At 40.3% G+C, this 20,603-nt stretch overlaps 1 pseudogene; it reads right to left on the bottom strand.

Annotated features, from left to right (window-relative positions):
* Positions 1–701: 701 nt before the first annotated feature.
* Positions 702–19,553, bottom strand: LOC129654281 (cyclin-H-like; annotated as a pseudogene).
* Between the last annotated feature and the right edge of the window lie 1,050 nt (positions 19,554–20,603).

Raw genomic sequence — 20,603 nt, 5'->3', positions numbered from 1 at the left:
GTGGTCTGAGTGACTGGACAATTACTAGGTGAGTACCGTGTGGATAAGTATAGGGTGAAAGTGTGAAAGTGTTAGTCATTTCAGTCATGCTCAACTCTTTGCGACCCCAAGGACTGTAGCCTGCCAGGCTTCTCTGTCCAAGTGATTTCCCAGGCAAGAATACCACAGTGTGTAACCACTTCCTTCTCCAGGGGAACTTCCTGACCCAGAGATCAAACTCCGATCTCTTGCACTGCAGGTGGATACTTTACCACTGAACCACCAGGGAGGACCTTAAGTGTATGGAACATATATTTAAAGAAATATAATCTAAACTATTTTTAGGAAGAAGAAACAGTTAAGATGTTGATTATATTTGAGAGACAAGATCTATAAATCATAGTTACCAAGTCAAAAGAATGCTTTGGGTCTTCTGGAGGGATACTGGAGACACATTATATTGTCATTATTTATATTACATGAATACATGGTGAGTGAGTGAATAAACATATTTAGCTAATTACTTGTCTTCCTGGCTCTCATGTCAAACAGAGAAAAGCGCCCTTTCTACTTATTTATTTATTTTGGCAAATTATAGCTTTAATTTGATATCAGTCATGATGGGGTAAGGTTACCCAAACCTGGTGTTACTCTGGCTCCTTTGAAGATGTTTTATTTCACATAAAGCTACCCTGAAAGGAAAAAATTGTAAATAACATAAATAGAAAAGTTTAATATATTTTGATGCTTTCACAAATACAGTTAAATGCCAGACATGCTTCATCCATCTGATGATTGGTTAGCATTGACAAATCAATTTCAAATAGCTAGAGAGAATCTACCAGGTCATCGTCAGTCCATTCTTCCTCCTCATGTTTGGATTTCTTTGAAACATAATCATCATCTTCGTAACCTTTTCTCTTCTTCGTAACTACATTAAGTCCAAGCTCAGCAGAGTGACACCTCTTCAGCTTCTGTTTCAGAAAGCAACTTCTTCAGGTCTGGGTGGTTCGTATTTTTTTACCAAGCTCCTCATGCTTTTCATTATATCTAGTAATTGTGACAAGGAAGTTCTGTTCTCCTTGAGCATCAGACTTTCTGAGAAATAACTTTCCATAGTAATTCCTGCTCTGGATGCACTAAATAAAATGGCAGTCAGGGCAATCTGGGAAGGTGTGTATAAAAGGTGAGCATCTGTCAATGCAACTCTATTAAGAAAGTCATCAGCTGTTTTCCTCAAAATCTCTGGATTCTCCAACAGGGGATAGCGAGTCTTTAAATCAATGGGTCTATAATAGCCCTCAAAGGGTCTATAAGGATTGTGGACAATAAGGTGGAAATTAAGTTGCTGTATAAGCAGTTCATATTCCAGAATCTGTTCGAGGGCTTTCTCTTGTCCAAGAGGGCTCTCCCGCAGATTTCCAACAAAACTGTGGTCTAGATACATTGAATTCATCTACTTTGCAAGCCAAAAATTCACAAGTGAGCATTATTATCCGGGGGTGATATTTCATTACTGAGTTATTAAGATAAAAGCGCTTGAAATACATACAAGCTGTACCCTGGAAAATCCCATGGACAGAGGAACCTGGCGGGCTACAGTCCACACGGTCACAAAAGAGTTGCACATGACTTAGCACCACAACAGATCTTGACATTGCTGGCTTAAACACCGAACAGAATTCCAATAATCTTTTCTCATAATATTTGCAGAGCATTATTTCTTTATGAGGCTCAAGAAAGACTGGGTCATTTGGAAGAACTTCCGCTTACAAGTTCCCTGCCTGTGTTCTCCAGCCTTTCAAACACTGCTTCTGCCACACACGATCAAGAGCGTTCTGGAGACCAGCTCTGCGATTTCCGAACTCCTCCTTTGCACCTGTGGCTCTGTCCGCCGGGAAAGTCCTTTCCCCATCTTCTCCCCACCAGCCACGAAGAGAAACCTACCCCCGGTACATTAGCATCCTACAAAGGGTCTTCTTTGCCTTGTTACTGACTATACAGTCCGCCGCTCGACTGAGGGGATGGACGGCGTTGTCCATCTCCTTACCCACTGTACCTGGCAACGTGCTCGCTGTTGATTAGCTGGATAAACGCACTCTGCGCCTAGGAGGCGGGAGGGAGGTGTGGGGAGGTGGGTCCTGGGGGAGGGAGGGACAGGCAAGAGTTTTCAGAGCCCAAGGCCTAAGGGCGGCAGCCCGAGCCCTCACCTTCCCGTTCGCCACTGCTTTGCATTTGAATTTGCGGTTGGATGGGCCGGTAACCACGCCAGCTGCTCCTCCCTGGCGAAAGTCCAGTGCCTCTTCTGGCTACTGTCGGAGGCGAGGCCTAGGGAGTCTGTGGAGAGAAGACCGGGAACTGTACAAAACCTGACGTAAAGCACCTAAGCCACCTCCAGGATCCCACGGAAACCGCCCCCCCACCCCCACCCTTCTATTTAAAATGGATATCTTTTCCTTTTCCCTGAACCAAGACCCTCAGACCACGTGTCTATCTTCTTAATTTCATTTCTAGGACATGATTGATTAATAAATGAATTATCTAGTCCAGTGGTGGTAACATTTTTTGCATGAGGTCAAGTCAGGAAAAATGAAAATTTGGAGGTGGGGGGATTTTTTTCCCCCGTTTAAATATGACAAGACTTTCAGCCTCGTGGAATATATGTAGACTTTCAAAATTAAGATTATCTTCTTTTTTAAAATTTCAATTAATTAATTTTTGGGCTCTGCTGGGTTTGTGTTGCTGCATGAACTTTTCTCTAATTGTGACAAGCAGGTTTCTCATTGCAGAGGCTGCTGTTGTTCTGGAGCCCAGGCTCTAGAAGCTGTGTGGGCTTCAGTAGCTGTGGGATGAGAGCTCAGTAGTTGCCCCCCAGGCTCTAGAGCACAGGCTCAATAGCTGTGGCACACGGCCCAGTTGCCTCGTGGCATGTGGGATCTTCCCAGACCAGGGATCGAACTCACTTCTGCTGCATTGGCAGGCAGATTCTTTACCACCGAGCCACTGGGAAGCCTAAATTATCTTCTTGATTCAGTCATCAGGTGTGCTTGTGAAAATGGAACTGTGTTGTAGAGATCTGGGCAAAAATTAAAAAAAAAAAAAGTTAAAAAAAAAGTTGCTATGCAATAAAATGAAAAATTTTCTTCTAATCTTTTATCCAAAAATTAGATCTTGTCCTGTGTAATGGCAAGAATTGGTCTGTAAGCTCTACATCATTGATATGGACCTTTGGAGGTTAGGGTATCGACCTCTAACTGTAACCAGTGAGACACAGATAGTATCTACCTTACATCTTCCACTCAACAGGAGTGTAGCTTAAAATAAGACATTTAATGACTGGTACAAAATACAATAATACTTTAGCCATATTGTATTCAGTTCAGTTCAGTTCAGTCGCTCAGTCATGTCTGACTCTTTGCGACCCCATGAATTGCAGCACACCAGGCCTCCCTGTCCATCACCAACTCCCGGAGTTCACTCAGACTCACGTCCATCGAGTCGGTGACGCCATCCAGCCATCTCATCCTCTGTCATCCCCTTCTCCTCCTGCCCCTGATCCCTCCCAGCATCAGAGTCTTTTCCAAAGAATCAACTCTTTGCATGAGGTGGCCAAAGTACTGGAGTTTCAGCTTTGGCATCAGTCTTTCTAAAGAACACCCAGGACTGATCTCCTTCAGAATGGACTGGTTGGATCTCCTTGCAGTCCAAGGGACTCTCAAGAGTCTTCTTCAACACCACAGTTCAAAAGCATCAATTCTTCGGTGCTCAGCTTTCTTCACAGTCCAACTCTCACATCCATACATGACTGCTAGAAAAACCATAGCCTTGACTAGATGAACCTTTGTTGGCAACGTAAGGTCTCTGCTTTTGAATATGCTATCTAGGTTGGTCATAACTTTCCTTCCAAGGAGTAAGCGTCTTTTAATTTCATGGCTGCAATCACCATCTGCAGTGATTTTGGAGCCCCAACAAATAAAGTCTGACACTGTTTCCACTGTTTCCCCATCTATTTCCCATGAAGTGATGGGACCAGATGCCATGATCTTTGTTTTCTGAATGTTGAGCTTTAAGTCAACTTTTTCACTCTCCTCTTTCACTTTCATCAAGAGGCTTTTTAGTTCCTCTTCACTTTCTGCCATAAGGGTGGTGTCATCTGCATATCTGAGGTTATTGATATTCCTCCCAGCAATCTTGATTCCAGCTTGTGCTTCTTCCATCAGTGTTTCTCATGACATACTCTGCATATAAGTTAAATAAGCAGGGTGACAATATACAGCCTTGATGTACTCCTTTTCCTATTTGGAACCAGTCTGTTGTTCCATGCCCGGTTCTAACTGTTGCTTCCTGACCTGCATATAGGTTTCTCAAGAGGCAGATCAGGTGGTCTGGTATTCCCATCTCTTTCAGAATTTTCCACAGTTTATTGTGATCCACACAGTCTAAGGCTTTGGCATAGTCAAGAAAGCAGAAATAGATGTTTTTCTGGAACTCTCTTGCTTTTTCCATGATCCAGCGGATGTTGGCAATTTGATCTCTGGTTCCTCTGCCTTTTCTAAAACCAGCTTGAACATCTGGAAGTACACAGTTCATGTATTTTTGAAGCCTGGCTTGGAGAATTTTGAGCATTATTTTACTAGCATGTGAGATGAGTGCAGTTGTGCGGTAGTTTGAGCATTCTTTGGCATTGCCTTTCTTTGGGATTGGAATGAAAACTGACTTTTTCCAGTCCCGTGGCCACTGCTGAGTTTTCCAAATTTGCTGGCATATTGAGTGCAGCACTTTAACAGCATCATCTTTCAGGATTTGAAATAGCTCAACTGGAATTCCATCACCTCCACTAGCTTTGTTCGTAGTGATGCTTTCTAAGGCCCACTTGACTTCACATTCCAGCATGTCTGGCTCTAGGTGAGTGATCACACCATCGTGATTATCTGGGTCATGTAGATCTTTTTTGTACAGTTCTTCTGTGTATTCTTGCCACCTCTTCTTAATATCTTCTGCTTCTGTTAGGTCCATACCATTTCTGTCCTTTATCGAGCCCATATTTGCATGAAATGTTCCCTTGGTATTTCTAATTTTCTTGAAGAGATCTCTAGTCTTTCCCATTCTGTTGTTTTCCTCTATTTCTTTGCATTGATCACTGAGGAAGGCTTTCTTATCTCTTCTTGCTATTCTTTGGAACTCTGCATTCAGATGTTTATATCTTTCCTTTTCTCCTTTGCTTTTTGCTTCTCTTCTTTTCACAGCTATTTGTAAGGCCTCCCTAGACAGCCATTTTCCTTTTTTGCATTTCTTTTCCACGGGGATGGTCTTGATCCCTGTCTTCTGTACAATGTCACGAACCTCCATCCATAGTTCATCAGGCACTCTATGTATCAGATCTAGTCCCTTAAATCTATTTCTCACTTCCACTGTATAATCATAAGGGATTTGATTGAGGTCATACCTCAATGGTCTAGTGGTTTTCCCTACTTTCTTCAATTTAAGTCTGAATTTGGCAATAAGGAGTTCATGGTCTGAGCCACAGTCAGCTCCTGGTCTTGTTTTTGCTGACTGTATAGAGCTTCTCCATCTTTGGCTGCAAAGAATATAATCAATCTGATTTCGGTGTTGACCATCTGGTGATGTCCATGTATAGAGTCTTCTCTTGTGTTGTTGGAAGAGGGTATTTGCTATGATCAGTGTGTTCTCTTGGCCAAACTCTATTGGCCTTTGCCCTGCTTCATTCTATATTTCAAGGCCAAATTTGCCTGTTACACCAGGTGTTTCTTGACTTCCTACTTTTGCATTCCAGTCCCCTTTAATGAAAAGGACATCTTTCTTGGGTGTTAGTTCTAAAAGGTCTTGTAGGTCTTCATAGAACTGTTCAACTTCAGCTTCTTCAGCTTTACTGGTTGGGGCATAGACTTGGATTACTGTGATATTGAATGGTTTGCCTGGGAAACAAACAGAGATCATTCTGTCATTTTTGAGATTGCATTCAAGTACTGCATTTTGGACTCTTCTGTTGACCACGATGGCTACTCCATTTCTTCTGAGGGATTCCTACCTGCAGTAGTAGATATAATGGTCATCTGAGTTAAATTCACCCATTCCAGTCCATTTCAGTTAGCTGATTCCTAGAATGTCGACATTCACTCTTGCCATCTCCTGTTTGACCACTTCCAATTTGCCTTGATTCATGGACCTAATATTCCGGGTTCCTATGCAATATTGGTCTTTACAGCATCGGACCTTGCTTCTATCACCAGTCACATCCACAGCTGGGTATTGTTTTTGCTTTGGCTCCGTCCCTTCATTCTTTCTGGAGTTATTTCTCCACTGATCTCCAGTAGCATATTGGAGCATAACCGTATGTATATAACTATAATATGCACATGAAAATTACAGATGTGCTGCTATAGAAGAATCACTTATTATTCTTTCTAAGTACTGTGTATGCCATGCACCAAACACACACCCCAAAAAAACTGATCAAGATGGGAAGACAGAAGGTGCAAACCAACAGTACTAAGACTGAACTGGGGCACATAAATACAGATAGAGCAGATAAATACAGATATGCAGAGCTTAAAACGGTCAGAGAACATTAAAAACATCTTTAGGATCACAAATTGATAAATTCCTAGAAAAATGTAACTTAACAACAGTGGCTCAGGAAGAAAAAGTAAACCTGACTGGTCCTAAACTCTTTAAGGAAATTGAAACACAAAACAAAATTTTCCTTTGAGAGAATGTCAAGTCCAGGTGATTCTGCTGATAACTTTTACCAGACATTCACAGAAGAAATAATTCCAACTTTGCACAAACTCTTCTAACTAAGAGAGATGAAGTGAATATGCCTTAACTAATTTATTGAAACTGGAATCGATTTGTATAGTCATGAGAGCAAAACCAGACAAAAATGTACAAGAGGAGTATCCTTGGTATTCATACAGCTGAAAGAACTGAGGTGTAGTTACCACAGTCATTTCTCTCCAGGAACTTGGGTTTGAAGTGCCAGATTAAAGTTCTCTATGTGGGGCACTCTGTGAGCAAGTCAAACTAGACTAAACACAAAGGAGAAAAAGGAAATTTGACACCCCCTGGATTAGAATAGTGTGTGTCCTAGCAAATCACCAAAGGCTAGCCAAATCCTTGTGGAGAGACCATGAGTCCCTGACAAAGGTCTGTGAAAGGCAATAGAGAATAGATCAAGCCCTGAGCCTTTGGAGTGGAAGCACTGACTCCAAGACCCTAGACTACCAGAGAACTAACCCTAGGGAGTATCAAAATAGTGAGAACTCACACAAAGGAAACCACTTGAATACAAGACCCACCATCACCCAACCACCAGTAGCACCCTGTGCAGGACACCTCACCTAAACAGCAAACAAAACAAAAATACAAACCCAGTCATCAGCAGACAGGATCACCACCTCACTCAGCCTTGCCCATCAGAGGAAAAGCAAGCAAACAAACAAAAACCCAGCACAAATCCCACCTGATACAAAGCTTACACAAACCACTGGACCAACCTTCAGTTCAGTTCAGTCACTCAGTCGTGTCTGACTCTTTGCAACCTCATGAATTGCAGCACGCCAGGCCTCCCTGTCCATCACCAACTCCCGGAGTTCACCCAGACTCACGTCCATCGACTAACCTTAGGTGGGCAGAAACCAAAAGGAAGAAAGAATTCAACCTTGAAGGCTGAGAAAAGGAGACCTCAAACACATTAAGTTAAAAAATAAATAATGAAAAGGAAGAGAAATACTACACAAATGAAGGAACAAACTAGAAATACAGAAGTCCAAATACATGAAGAGAAAATAGGCAAACTACCTGAAAAATAATTCAGAATACTGATAGTAAAGATGATCAAAAACCTTGAAAACAAAATGGAGACAATGCAAGAATCTGTTAACAAAGACCTAGAAGAATTAAAGAATAAACACAGACAACACAGTTGCTGAAATTAAAAATACTCTAGAAGGAATCAATAGCAGAATATCTGAAACAGAAGAGCAAATCAGTTAGCTGGAAGAAAATGATGGAAATAACTTTTGAAGAGCAGAATAAAGTAAAAAGAAGGAAAAGAACTGAGGATAATCTCAGAGACCTCTGGAACAATATCAAATGCACCAACATTCGAATTATAGGGGTCCCAGAAGAAGAAGAGAAAAAGAAAGGGTATGAGAAAATTTTTGAAGAAATTATAGTTGAAAATTTCCCCAGCATGAAAAAGGAAATAGTCTCTCAAGTCCAAGAGGCTCAAAGAGTCCCATACAGGATAAACCCAAGGAGAAACATGCCAAGACACATACTAATCAAACTAACAAAGACTAAACACAAAGAAAGAATATTAAAAGCAGCAAGGGAGAAGCAACAAGTAACATACAAGGAAACCCCATATGCTTAACAGCTGATCTTTCAGCAGAAACTCTGCAGGCCAGAAGGGAATGGTGGGATATATTTAAAGTACTGAAAGGGAAAAATCTACAACCAAGATTACTGTACCTGGCAAGGATCTCATTCAAAATTGATGGAGAAATAAAAAGCTTTCAGACAAGTAAAAGTTAAAAGAATTCAGTACCACCAAACCAGCTTTACAACAAATGTTAAAGGGACTTATATAGTCAAGAAATACAAGAGAAGAAAAAAGATCTACAAAATCAACCCCAAACAATTAAGACAATGGCAACAGGAACATATATATCAATAATTACTTTAATGTAAATGGATTAAATGCTCCAACCAAAAGACACAGACTGGCTGAATGGATAAAAAAACAAGACCCATATATATGCTATCTATAAGAAACCCATGTCAGACCTAAAGACACATACAGACTGAAAGTGAGGGGATGGAAAAATATATTCCATGCAAATGGGAAGCAAAAGAAACCTGGAGTAGTAATCCTCATATCAGACCAAATAGACCTTAAAATAAAGAAGATTACAAGAGATAAGGAAGGACACTACATAATGATCAAGGGGTCAATCCAAGAGGAAGACATAACAATTGTAAATATCTATGTACCCAACATAGGAGCACCTCAATACATAAGACAAACACTAACAGACATAAAAGGAGAAATTGACAGTAACACAATAATAGTAGGAGACTTTAACACTCCACTCACACCATGGACAGATCATTAAAACAGAAAATTAATAAGGAAACACAAGTCTTAAATGATACATTAGATGAGATGGATCTCATTGATGTCTTCAGGACATTGCATCCAAATGCAGAAGAACACCCCTTCTTCTCAAGTGCACATGGAACATTCTCCAGGATAGACCACATCTTGGGTCACAAATCAAACCTCAGTAAATTTAAGAAAATTTAAATCATATCAAGCATCTTCTCCAACCACAACACTATGAGACTAGATATCAATTACAAGAAAAAAACTGTAAGAAACACAACACATGGAGATTAAACAACACATTTCTAAATAACCAGCAGGTTACTGAAGAAATCAAAAGGGAAATAAAAAAATTTCTCAAAACAAATGACAATTGAAAACATGACAACTCAAAACCTATGGGATGCAGCAAAAGCAGTTCTAAGAGGGAAGCAATACAATCCTACCTCAAGAAACAAGAAAAACATTGAATAGACAACATAACTTTACACCTAAAACAACTGGAAACAGAAGAACAAAAAAAAAGCCCAAAATTAGTAGAAGGAAAGAAATCATAAAAATTCAAGCAGAAATAATGAAAAAGAAATGAAAGAAACAATAGTAAAGATTAATAAAACAACAATTGGTTCTTTGAGAAGATAAACAAAATTAAGAAACCTTTAGCCAGACTCATCAAGGAAAAAAGAGAGAAGAATCAAGTCAACAAAATTAGAAATGAAAAAGGAGAGGTTACAACAGACAATGCAGAAATACAAAGGATTATAAGAATCCATTATGAACAACTGTATGGCAAAAAATGGACAACCTGGAAGAAATGGACAGGTTCTTAGAAAAGTTCAACCTTCCAAGACTGAACCAGGAAGAAACAGAAATTATGAACAACCAAATTACAAGCACTGAAATTGAAGCTGTGATCAAAAATCTCCCAAAAAACAAAAGCCCAGGATCAGATGGCTTCACAGGAGAATTCTATCAAACATTTAGAGAAGAGCTGATGCCTATTCTTCTAAAACTCTTTCAAAAAAATTTCAGAGGAAGGAGTACTTCTAAACTCATTCTACAAGGCCACCATCACCCTGATACCAAAACCAGAAACAAAGACAACACAAAATAAGAAAACTACAGGCCAATATCACTGATGAACATAGATGCAAAAATCCTCAACAAAATTCTAGCAAACAGAATTCAGTAACACATCAAAAAGCTCATACACCATGATCAAGTTGGGTTTATTCCAACAATGCAAGAATTCATCAATATACACAAATCAATCAATATGATACACCATAATAACAAATTGAAAGATAAAAACTATATGATAATCTCAATAGATGCAGAAAAAAACTTTTGACAGAATTCAGTACCCATTTATGATTAAAACTCTTCAAAAAATGGGCATATAAGGAACCTACCTCAACACAGTAAAAGTCATATATGATAAGCCTACAGCAAACATTATTCTCAATGGTGAGAAACTGAAAGCTTTCCCCCTAAGATCAGGAATAAGACAAGAGTGTCCATTTTCACCATTATTATTCAACATAGTTCTGGAAGTCCTAGCTACAGCAATCATAGAAGAAAAAGAAATAAAAGGAATCCAGATGAGAAAAGAAGAAGTAAAGCTCTCACTGTTTGCAGATGATATGATACTGTACATGGAAAGCCCTAAAGATAGTATCTGAAAATTACTAGAGGTACTCAGTGAATTTAGCAAAATTGAAGGATACAAAATCAATACACAGAAATCACTTTCATTTCTATATACTAACAATGAAAAATCAGAAAGAGAAATTAAGGAATCAATCCCATTCACCATTGCAACAAAAAGAATTAAATATCTAGGAGTAAACTTACCTGAGGAGACAAAAGAACTGTACACAGAAAATTATGACACTGATGAAAGAAATCAAATATGACATAAATAGAGAGACATAAACATGAAAAGATATTTCATGTTCCTGGGTAGGAAGAATCAATATTGTGAAAATGACTATACTACCAAATGCAATCTACAGATTCAATGTGATCCCTATCAAATTTCCAGTGGCGTTTTTCACAGAACTAGAACAAAAAAATTTCACAATTCATATGGAAACACAAAAGACCCCAAATAACCAGTCTTGAGAAAGAAGAATGGAGCTGGAGGAATCAACCTTCCTGACTTCAGATTATACTACAAAGCTACAGTCATCAAGACAGTATGGTATTGGCACAAAAACAGAAATATAGACCAATGGAACAAGATAGAAAGCCCAGAAATAAACCCATGTACCTATGGGTACCTTATTTTTGACAAAGGAGGCAAGAATATACAATGGGGCAAAGACAGCCTCTTCAATAAATCGTGCTGGGAAAACTGGACAGCTACATGTAAAAGAATGAAATTAGAACACTTCCCAACACCATACACAAAGATAAACTCAAAATGGATTAAAGACTTAAATGTAAGACCAGAAACTATAAAAGTCTTAGAGGAAAACATAGGTAGAACACTCGATGACATAAAGCAAAGCAAGATCCTCTATGACCCACTTCCTAGAGTAATGGAAATAAAAACAAAAGTAAACAAGTGGGACCTGATTAAACTTAAAAGCTTTTGCACAGCAAAGGAAACTATAAGCAAGGTGAAAAGACAATCCTCAGAATGGGACAAAATAGCAGCAAATGAAATGACTGACAAAGGATTAATTTCGAAAATATACAAATAGCTCATACAACTTACTGCCAGAAAAACAAACAACCCAATCAAAAAGTGAGAAAAGACCTAAATAGACATTTCTCCAAAGAAAGCATACAGATAGCTAACAAACACATGAAAAGATGCTCAACATCACTCATTACTAGAGAAATGCAAATCAAAACTACAATGAGATATCACCTCACACCAGTCAGAATACGTACGTGAAGTTGCTCAGTCATGTCTGACTCTTTGCGACCCCATGGACTGTAGCCTACCAGGCTCCTCTGTCCATGGGATTTTCCAGGCAATAGTACTGGAGTGGATTGCCATTTCCTTCTCCAAAGAATCTTCCCAACCCAGGGATCGAACCTGGGTCTCCCGCATCATAGACAGATGCTTTACTGTCTGAGCCACCAGGGAAGTCCATCATCAAAAAGTCTACAGACAATAAATGCTGGAGAGGGTGTGGAGAAAAGGGAACACTCTTGCACTGTTGGTGGAAATATAATTGATACAGCCACTATGGAAGACGGTATGGAGATTCCTTAAAAAACTAGGAATAAAACCACCATATGACCCAGCAATCCCACTCCTGGGCATATACCCTGAGGAAACTAAAATCGAAAAATACACATGTATCCCATTGTTCATTGCAGCACTGTTTATAATAGCTGGAACATGGAAGCAACATAGATATCCATTAACAGGTGAATGGATAGAGAAGTTGTACATATACACAATGGAATATTACTCAGCCATAAAAAGAAATGCATTTGAGTTGGTTCTGATGAGGTGGATAAACCCAGAACCTATTACACCGAGTGAAGTGAGTCAGAAAGAGAAAGATAAATATTGTATTCTAATGCATATATATATGGAATCTAGAAAAATGGTACTGAAGAATTTATTTACAGGGGAGAATTGGAGAAAGAGACATAGAGAATAGACTTATGGACACGGGGAGAGGTGAGGAAAGGGTGAGATATATGGAAAGAGTAACATGGAACTTACATTACCATATGTAAAATAGATAGCCAATGGGAATTTGCTGTTTGGCTCAGGAAACTCAAACAGGAGCTCTGTATCAACCTAGAGGGGTGGGATGGGGTGGCATACGGGAGGGAAGTTTAAAAGGGAGGGGATATATGTGTACCTACAGCTGATTCATGTTGAGGTTTGACAGCAAACAACAAAGTTCTGTAAAGCAATTATTCTTCAATAAAAAATTTGATTAATAAAAAAAGTTAGTTACAATCTAAGAATACACTACCAAAATCATTATGTAAACAAATTTAAATATGGTTTAAAAAAATAGGAGGGAAAAGAAAAAAAATGGTACAAGAAAGAAGAACTTCTAACCAATTTCACTCATGAATATAGCTGTTAAAAGCAAGTATTAGCAAATAGATTCAAGGATTATATGAGAAAGATAGTTTATTCTGGAAAATCTATTATAATTTTTCCCATCGGTTGCTTAAAGGGAAAAAATGATGTGATTGCCCCAAATCAATGAAGAAAAGCAAGTTGTAAAATTTAATATTCATCTATAATTTTAAAAAAACCTTAAACTGATTAGATATTCTTTTCTAAGAATATCCTTAATTGAATGAAGATAATTTATTTAAAACAAACAAGCAAAACTACAACAAAACTCAAACAATGGTGAAGCATTAAAAACATTCTTTTTAAAATTAGGAACAACTCAAAGACACCAAGTCTAGTCAGTGCAATAAGACAATAAAGGAAAGAAACATTATAGAATTGAAAAGGCAGAAGTAAAACAGAAACCATTCTGGATAAACAACAAAGTCCTACTGTATAGCACAGGGAACAATATTCAATATCCTGTACAAATCATAATGGAAAAGAGTATAAAAATAATATATATTTGTGCAACTTGGTCACTTTGCTGTATAGCGGAAATTAAACACAATAGTTTAGATCAACTGACTTCAATAAGATTTTAAAAAGAAAAAAGAAATCATTGTAGATGCATTTGACTGTCTTGTTAGAAAATCCTAAGGAATATACAGATACATTAATAAAGGATTTTAGAAATGTGGCTACATAATCAAAACCCAAAGATCATTCCTACAATGTTGCCACACCACCAACAGTGAAAACCAGGTAATAAAACAACACCATTTGCAGTGGTACTTGGGAATAGACATAATAAAAATGAGCAAGACTTTTGTAGAGAATGTTATAAAATTTGCCTAGCAGATATTAAAGACTTAAACAAATGGAGAATTATAGCATGCTTTTGGAGACATAACCTCCCTTTTTTTACTCCCCAGCTTTATTGAGCTTTATAATTGACATATAATGTTGAGTAACTATAACATGTTGATTTGATACACATATATATTGCAATTTGGAGGTTACCACCACAGTGTTAGCTAACGTCTCCATCATGTCATATGATTGCTTTTTCTTTTTTGTGGTGAGCACATTTAAGATCTAGTCTCTTAGCAAATTTCAAGTAAATAGTCAGCATTGTTATCTGTCATTGCAATGCTGTGCATTAGATGGCCAGATCTTATTCATCTTCTAACTGAAAGTTTGTACTTTTGGCCCAACATCTTCCCCACTCCTCCAATCCCTGGTAACCATCATTCTGCTCTCTTTTTCCACAAGTTTGGTTTTTTAAGATTCCACATAGAAGTGATATCATACCATATTTGTCTTCTTCTGTCTGACTTATTTCCATAACCTGTTAAACATACCAATTCTCCCCTAAGCGACCCATAGATTTAATGTTATTCCAATGAAAATTTCAACAAGGTGTTGGATTTGGTGGGATTTAGCAAACTGAACATTTTGCTGGTTGTAAAATAGTACATACAATAAGATTTCATTTTGTAAAAGGAAAACATGCACATTCACTGCAGGCATAAGTGGTCTGGAAAAAATTTTGGGTGGAGGGAGTATGTATTTTCTATCACTGTGTATCTAGCAGTATAAAACAGCACCTATTTATTAACTCAAGGTTCTGTAAGTCAGAAGTCTGCCATGGTGTGGCTGAGTTTCCTGCACAGGATATCACAAGGCTAAAATCAAGATATGGACTGGGTTTAGTTCTTGTTTGGAAGCTCAGCAGGAACATCTGCTTACAGACATAATCTGTTTCTTGTTGGCAATTTTTTTTTCAGCTCCTTGGGGTTGTAGGACTGAGGTGCTGCTTCCTTGCTGTCAACTGTGAGCTATTCTCAATACTTACAAGCTGCGCACATTCCTTGCCATGGAACTCACTCCATCTTCAAACCAGCAATGGTGCAGTGAACCCTCCATGCTTCAAATCTCTGACTCCCTTTTTTGTGACCAGTCAGAGAAAACCCTGCTTTTAAAGAGCTCATGTGATTAGATCAGGCCTACCGAAATATTTTCCCTATTTTGAGGCCAGCTAGTTTGGTACCTTAATTACATCTGCAAATCCTCTCCCTGGCAGTGCCCAGTATTTGACTGAATAGCTGCAAGAAGGTGTGTATGTATCAGGGGCCTGGAATTTAGGTGGGAGATTGCATTTTAGAATTCTGCCAATCACAGTGAGATTGCAAATATGCGTATACGTGTGTATTTATATATTTTACAATTGTTTGACATTGACTTGTTGAATTTCAAATTCTTTATTAGGCATAATATTTGTTTTATGTCCTTGGTATACAACCTTACCAATAAATCATTTTTAAATAAGAAAGTTGTTGAACATTATCAAATGCTTTCTCTGTATCTATTAAAATGATAGTATTATTTTCTCCACTAAACCAGAATTATAGTGAATTACATTGGTGGGTTTTCTGATATTAAACTATCCTTTTGTTTATGGAACACAGTGTTTTATTTAAATGTTTTAAAAATTAAATAAAATTTAAACAGGGGGCAGGGTCCTTGTTTCTCCTAGAGGAATAGACGTAACAGTATCTTTGAATTCTTCAGTAGGAACTAAGGCCCCCATCCAGGTGGAGGATGGTAACTTCAGGCTGAGCACAAGATTCCTGAAGCACCGCCCTGTTACCTCACCACTAAACAATCAGGAGAAAGTCCACATATAGAGGAAGATGCAACGATTCTGACCCTCTCCCCAAATGATTCTCCCTTTAAAAAGTTCATGGTTGAGCAGAATCTTCAGAGTTGGTTTTTGGACACAAGTCTACCTTCTCCCCATGTTATTTTTCTAAATAAAGGAAAATTTCCAGGAGCTTCCCTGGTGGCTCAGATGGTAAAGAATCTGCCTGCAATCCAGGAGACCTGGGTTTGATCCCTGGATTGGGAAGGTCCCCTGGAGAAGGGAATGGCTACCCACTTGAGTGTTCTTGCTTAGAGAACTCCATGGACAGAGGAGCCTGGCAGGTTACAGTCTATGGGATCACAGAGCCCGACACGACTGAGTAACTGTCACTTCCTTACCAACCAATACTTGCCTCTCAAATATTGACTTTTAAGCCACAAGCAGCCAAGCCTGAGTTTGGTAATGGTACGTGCCTGACCGCAGGAAGTTCTATTTGACCTGTTTGTCACCGCATTCCACTCCACAAGATCGTAACTTGTGTACAAATAAATCCGTTTGAGTCAGCCATCAGGCTATGAGTCCAGGCTTCACCTGTTACATTCCTGCTGGGCACCTCCATCACTTCTCACACCCTTCCTGCAAAGACTGGGCTATTCCTTTCAAAGAAAGTTTGTCAAAACTTTGATGTAACAGAAGATGATACTAGGGAACTTAAAACTAGATGCCAGATATATTGACTTGGAAGTCGTGAGGCCCAAGTCTTGAGATTTGGGTGCTCTAGCGTGTTCTGGCGGAGAAGGCAATGGCACCCCACTCCAGTACTCTTGCCTGGCAAATCCCATGGATGGAGGAGCCTGGTAGGCTGCAGTCAATGGGGTGGCTAAGAGTCGGACACGACTGAGCAACTTCACTTTCACTTTTCACTTTCATGCATTGGAGAAGGAAATGGCAACCCGCTCCAGTGTTCTTTCCTGGAGAATCCCAGGGATGGGGGAGCCTGATGGGCTGCCGACTATGGGGTCGCACAGAGTCGGACACGACTGAAGTGACTTAGCAGCAGCAGCAGCAGCAGCAGAGTGTTCTGGTGTCAATCACACTTTCTTTAACTCTCCAACACCAACTGGGAGCCCTGCAATTCAATTCAGTTCAGATACTAACTGCCTGAAGTTAATGCAGACCCCACAACTTAAGGGCTCAGTGTTACCGGACGGCCCCCACATTAGAAGCCAGGTGCAAGTCCTGGGCCACCTGTGCTTCTGACCAACTGGCCCCACAGTTGCAGGAGAGAAAGTGGGGCATGAGAGGTCGGTCACGTCTCAGGGCTTGGGCTAGTCCTGGGATTGGCTGCTGAATGTGGGTTCTTGGTTTTGAATTCTTGGAAAGAATTCAAGAGTAAGCCATAGTAAAGTGAAAGAAGGTTTATTCAGGGAGATGCAAACCCCACAGACAGAGTGTGGGCCATCTCAGAAGGTGAGAGACACCAGGGTACAGTGTTGCCAGTTTTTATAGGAGTGGGTAATTTCACAGGCTAATGAGTAGGAGGATTATTCCAACTATTTTGGAAAAGGGATGGGGATTCCAAAGAATTAGGCCACCACCCACTTTTTGGCCTCTTATGGTTGGCCTTTCATGGTGCCTGTGGGTGTGTTATTTAGCTTGCTGTGTACGACAATGGGCACATACTGAGCATATGTGCTCAGTGGCTAAGTCGTGTCTGACTCTTTGCCACCCCAGGCCAGGTAGTTGACTCAGGCACCATCTTGGACCTATGTATGTGTTCAGTCACTAAATCAGGTCTGACTCTTTGCCATCCCATGGACTGCAGCACATCAGGCCTCCCTGTCCTTCACCATCTCCCAGAGTTTGCTCAAATTCATGTCCATTGAGTTGGTGATGCCATCCATCTCATCCTCTGTTGCCCTTTTTCTCCTGCCCTCAATCTTTCCCAGCATCAGGGTCTTTTCCAATGAGTCAGCTCTTCGCATCAGCTGGCCAAAGTATTGGAGCTTCAGTTTCAGCATCAGGCCTTCAGTGGATATTCAGGGTTGATTTTCTTTAGGATTGACTGGTTTAATCTTGGACCTAGTTAGTTCTAACCAGTTTACGTCATGTTCTCAACAGCAGCATCATTTTTATTAACATTATACCCTGTCCCCTTCCTGTCTCACCACCACTCCCTCCTAAATTTTGATTACTTGCTAGAACCCAGGAAGGCACTTTTCCTATGCTTATCAGTTTATTATGAGAGACACAACTCAGGAATGCCGAATGGCAGAGATGCCCAAAGCAAGATCTGAGGGAATGGGGACTGAAGGGTGGCTGCTGGGAGCTGCTACTGCCCTCTCTGTGCGTGCACACAACTCTCACAGTTTTCCCCCGTATTCACCATCTCACCATCAAAACTTGTTGTTCAAGAGTTTTTATAGAGTTTAATCTTCACCTCCCTCCCTTCCCCTCTATGGACACACCATTTGGTCCTCTGGTGACCAGCTCCATCAGAGGCAATCTAGGGCCCCCACCCAGAGTCACCTTTTTAACAAAAACTCAAGTGTGATCAAAAGGAGCTCACACCTTTTGTTAATGAATGGCAAAAGACACTCTCATGGCTCAGGGAAGTACAAGGGTTTTAGGAACTCTGTGCCAGAAACAGGGGGCAAAGACCAAATATATTTCATATTGCTGTAGGAAGGGGGGCCCCTTCCAGAGCCCAAGAGTGGGCTCTTGTCTAACACTCAGAAATGAATTGTCCAAGGGGACACACATGCTGACAAAGCAAGAGACGTTATTAGAAAAGGGTGCCCGGACGGAGAACAGTAGGGTAAGGGAATCCAGGAGAGCTGCTTGCCAAGTGGCTCACAGTCTCTGGTTTTTTGGGGATGGGATTAGTTTCTGGGCTGTCTTTGGCCAATCATTCTGACTCACGGTCCTTCCTGGTAGCGCACGCATTGCAGGGATTGAACTCGTGTCTCCTGCTTTGGCAGGCAAATTCTTTATCACTGAGCCACCAAGGAAGTCCTTATTTAGTTTTCAATATTTAAAATTTGGAGACTTCGGCTTTCTCTTAAAACATGAGGAGGGACCATGATACTAGTGCATTGGCACCAGCTGTCTGGAGGTAAACGGAGCTGCCTTTGGAGGCAGACCTGCCCTCTCCAGTTTATCATGGTCCCCTCCCCGTCCCGTAGCCTTCCTGACCCCAGGAGACTAACACCATCTACACCTGGGTTTTCTGTTTGAATAACTCTGGGTTCATCAAGTGTTCCTGAAACAGAGGAGCAGCTAAGGGAAAGATGAATTCAAGCTCCCACTTTTGGCAACACAGCTAGTCTCAAAATACCTTTGGAGTCCCTTTCCCATAATAGTCAATTTAAAGATTTTTTTCCCTCATGTGCACCGTCAAGGAGGAGGCCAGTGGAAGTCCTAGGAATCTCTTTTGGAGCACAGGCCACCACATTTCCCCTGGTATACATGTCAATGACAGACTGGTAGTATAAATACTTATAATATGTAGGTAACATTCTGTCTTCATACCATCACTGTGTTTTCATTTTGTAAGTTCCATGTTTAGGGCGTTGGGTGTTTCTAACTTAGCAGGTGGCACCGGTGGCAGGAAATATTTCTCTGGCATGTAGACTGCTTCTGAGCTCTTCCCATTGCCACTTGGGGTAACACTTACTTCCACACTTCTTTTGTGAGTGTTCTGCTCGAGACTTTTGGCTGTTGAATTCCTTTGTTAATAGCTGTAAAAATATCATGGTGGAAATTTTCAACATCACTAAAGAGCTCATGGCAATGGGGGTGGGGGGGAAGGTGCCTTTTTCATGGATGTTTCAGAGTGGACTAAAAGAAAAAAAAAATACAAATTCGAATTCCTCAGAGAACTGACTGTGTTGAAATATTTACAGAAGGTCAAGGAGTTCTTTCCCCTGGCCCTGAGTGGAGACATGAAGCTGCGGCCGCGGTGAAGTGAGGCCGGCCTTTCCTTCCAGCCTTGTTTATTCTGGAAATAACTCTGGAAAAGGCCTCATATGGTTCCCCAGAGACCTGGAGGTGGGCCTGTGTCAGTTCATGACAAATCCTAACAAACCGTTCCTCTGAATCGTTGAGCAAAATGTATAAAAAAGATCTTTCTTAGAACTTCCAGACAGACCTGAGGGACTAGAAACAAACTTGAAAGTGTGAGGAAGTCAGAGGACGGAGCTAGACCAAAAAAACACATTTAACCCAACTTTTTACAACTGCGTTAGATAGTGGAATTTTACACAGTCACTGAAATCCAAGGGTTTGAAGTGGATTTTGAAATGCTTATTTTCATCCATTTCTAGCTCCGTAATGAAGTCATTCCTTGAGGACCGGGCCAGCTGTCCCTTCTCTGCGGGTCTCTGTCTTTTGAGACTCTCCTCCCTCCACCCCCACTTGGCAGCTTGTCTTTTACACCCGGTGCCTGCCCCGAGCCTGGTAGGAGGGCAGCACCCTTGGCTGTTGGATAAACAGAACTTTACATCCAATGGAACTCTCAAGAATGATGAAGGGATGGATGGTCATGAACAAGTCTGTCCCCAGGAGAGCCTAATACATGCTATTGATCATTAATATGATTTCTTGCTATAAAATTCTTAAAATTTTTTAAATTGAAGTATGGTTGACTTACAATATTGTGTTAGTTTCAGGTGTATAGCAAATTGATTCAGTTATACATATATACCTATTCTTTATCAGATTCTTTCCCATGGTAAGTTATAGTTGTTGTTCAGTTGCTAACTCGTGTCTGACTCTGCAACTCTGTGGACTACAGCACGCCAGGC

Source organism: Bubalus kerabau, chromosome 5 (assembly GCF_029407905.1).
Source record: "Bubalus kerabau isolate K-KA32 ecotype Philippines breed swamp buffalo chromosome 5, PCC_UOA_SB_1v2, whole genome shotgun sequence".
NCBI classification, from domain to species: Eukaryota; Metazoa; Chordata; class Mammalia; order Artiodactyla; family Bovidae; genus Bubalus; species Bubalus kerabau.
This window is presented reverse-complemented; position numbering and strand designations above follow the sequence as displayed.